This window comes from Bison bison, unplaced genomic scaffold, assembly GCF_000754665.1.
Source record: "Bison bison bison isolate TAMUID 2011002044 unplaced genomic scaffold, Bison_UMD1.0 scf7180017864188, whole genome shotgun sequence".
NCBI lineage: Eukaryota > Metazoa > Chordata > Mammalia > Artiodactyla > Bovidae > Bison > Bison bison.
The window spans coordinates 1,468,957-1,472,531 of NW_011494760.1; positions in this window are offsets into that span (position 1 = coordinate 1,468,957).

Consider the following 3,575-nt stretch of genomic DNA (forward strand, 5'->3'; position numbering starts at 1 on the left):
TGCAGTAACATGAAAATCACAATGAAGCAAGTCACACAATATTTTGCTACTGTTCCCCAGTGCATATAAGGGTTTCATTTATACTATACTGTAGTTTTAACAAAATTACAAAACCAGAATTCCATGAGGGCAAATAAGGCGATTACTTAACCTACACTTAAAGGACAAGAGTGTACAGCCAAAAAGGCTTCCTAGAGGAGATGAAACCTGCTGCTGCTGCTGCTGCTAAGTCACGTCAGTCATGTCTGACTCTGTGTGACCCCATAGACGGCAGTCCATCAGGCTCCCCTGTTCCTGGGATCCTCCAGGCAAGAACACTGGAGTGGGTTGCCATTTCCTTCTCCAATGCATGAAAGTGAAAAGTGAAAGTGAAGTCGCTCAGTCGTGTCCGACTCTTAGCGACCCCATGGACTGCAGCCTACCAAGCTCCTCTGTCCACGGAATTTTCCAGGCAAGAGTACTAGAGTGGGGTGCCATTGCTTTCTCCGAGATGAGACCTGAAGTTAGAGTAAAGTTACCAATCTAAGGGATGGAAGCATTCTGTATTGCAAAAGTCCACAGATGAGAATCTGACCTGACCAAGGAACTGTATGCTGTGTGACTGAGCTGGTAGTGGGATGGCAGACACAACACAGGTTTGACTTTAGTAATAAGAGGTGGCCAGACGAAATGGATGTAAAGATACATTAGGCAAGAGGACTTCCCTGGTGGTACAATAGATATGAGTAGATTCTCAAGCTGTGTAGTGGTAAGGAATCCGCCTGCAAATGCAGGAGACACAAGAGACGAGTGTTCAATACTAAGATTGGGAAGATCTGCTGGAGAAAGAAATGACAACCCACTCCAATATTCTTGCCTGGGAAATCTCATGGACAGAGGAGCCTGGTAGGCTACAGTCCATAGGGCTGAAAGGAGTTGGACATAACTGAGCATGCACACACATACACACACACACACACATATTTAGTATGAAATAGCATTATATCTAAAAGATGTACATATGTAATTTTAAAAACACTTCATTGCTAAACAATTCTAACAATCATCTGAGCATTCAGTGAGTCATAGTCCTTTGGCTGGTGGAGGGTCATATCTCAATGTTGATGGCTGCTGACTGGTCAGGATGGTGGTTGCTGAAGGCCAAGCTGGCTGTGACAAGTTCATGAAATAAGACAAAAATAAAGTTTGCCACATCAACTGACTCTTTCACAAACAATTTCTCTGTAGCATGGAGTGCTGGTAGATAGCATTTTATCCACAGCAGAACTTCTTTCAAAATTGGAATCAGTCTTCTCAGACTGTGCTCCTGCTTTATCAATTAAGTTTATGTAATATTTTGAATCCTTTGTTGCCACTTCAACAATTTTCACAGCATCTTCACCAGTGATATATTTCATCTCAAGAAGCCATTTTCTTTGCTCATTCATAAGAAGCAACTCTTCATCATCAAAATTTTATTATGAGATTGCATCAATTCAGTCACATCTTCAGATTCCCCTTCTAAATCTAGTTTTCTTACTCTTTTCACCACATCTGCAGTTACTTCCTCTACCAGTCTTGAACCCTTCAAAGTCATTGATGTGGCCTGGAATTAACTTCTTTCACACTTCTGCTAATGGTGAGATTTTAACTTCTTCCTATGAATTATGAATGCTCTTGATGACATCTAGAATGGTGAACCCTTTCTAGAGGCTTTCAATTTACTTTACCAGATCCATCAGTAAGTAGAACCATAATCTAGGGCTTCCCTGGTGGTCCAATGGTTAAGATTCTTCCTTGCAATGCAGGGACACCAGCTTGATCCTTGGTCTAGGAAGATCCCACGTGCTACAGAATAACTAAGCCCTTGTGTCACAACTACTAAGCCCACACTCTAGAGACCATAAAGCACAAGTATGGAGGCTGTGTTTAGAGCTTGAGGTATGCAACCAGAAAAGCCACTGCAATGAGAACCTTGTATTCCACAAGAGTAGCCCCCGCTTGCCATAATTAGAGAAAGCTTGCACCCAGCAACAAAGACCATGTGCAGCCAAAAAAAGCTAAATAAATACGTAAAATTATACTTAAAAAAGTATAATCTAGAGTAGCTTACAACCTTATGAAATGTATGTATTAATTCTTAAGACTTGAAAGTCAAAATTACTTCTTGATCCATGGACTGCAGAATGGATGTTGTGTTATCAACTATGGTAGAGCTTTAGTCACTCAGTTGTGTCTGATTCTTGCAACCCCATGGACTGTAGCCTGCCAGCCTCCTCTGTCAATGGGGATTCTCTAGGCAAGAATACAGGAGTGGGTTGCCAGTTCCTTCTCCAGAGGATCTTCACGTCCTAGGAATCAAACCTGGGTCTTCTGCACTGCAGACAGATTCTTTATCAACTGAGCTATAGGGGAAGCCCACTGTTATCAATTATGAGAACAACATTAATTTCATTGCACATCTCCATCAGAACTCTTAGGGTTCCAGGCACATTGTCAATCAAGCAGTAATTTTTTTGAAAGATTTTCTTTTTCTTTTTTTTTTTTCTGAGCAGGAGCTATTACCAATAGGCTTAAAATGTGTGGTAAACCATGTTTTAAACAGATGTGCTGTCATATAGGCTTTGTTTTTCCCATTAGAAGCAGACACTCAGTAGATTTAGCATGGTGGTGGTGGTGGTTTAGTCACTAAGTTGTGTCCAACTCTTGTGACTGCATGGACTGTAGCCCTCCCGGTTCCTCTGTCCATGGGATTCTCCAGGCAAGGATATGAGATGGGTTGCCATTCCCTTCTCCAGGGGTATCTTCCCGACCCAAGAATCAAACCTGGGTCTCCTGCAAGGCAGGCAGATTCTTTACTGACTCAGCTACAAGGGAAGCCACCATAGGATTCCTGAAATCATAGATGAACATTGGCTTCAACTTAAAGTTACCAGATTCATCAGCTCTTAACAAAAGAGTTAGCCTGTCCTATTGTAGCTTGAAGCCAAGCATTGAATTATCTAGAAATTCCATTTCTAGATATAGAAGTCCTAGATGGCAGCTTCTTCTAATATGACTTTTATCTACATTGAAAATCTGTTATTTCATGTAAATATCTTCATTAATTATCTCACTTAAATGTTCTGGACAACTTGCTGCAGCCTCTGCATCCACACGTGCTGCTTTACCTTGCAGTTTTATGTAACAAAGATGGTTTCTTTCCTTAAACTTCATGAACAAACCTCTGCCTACTCCAAAATTTTCTTCAGCAACTGCCTTACCTCTCTCAGCCTTTACAGAATTGAAGAGCGTTATGGCCTTGCTCTGGATTAGGTGTTAACAGTCTTATGGACTCTGTGGGAGAGGGAGAGGGTGGAAAGATTTGGGAGAATGACATTGAAACATGTATAATATCATGTATGAAACGGAAAAAAAAAAAAAAAAGAAATATTGTGGCTGGTTTTAGACCACTAAACCTTTCTCCATTTCATCAATAAGGCTGTTTTGCTTTCTTATCGTTTCTGAGTCCACTGTAGCACTGCTTTTAATTCTCTTCAAGGGCTTTTCCTTTATGTTCATGACTTGGGTAACTATTTGGCATAAGAGAGGGCTTA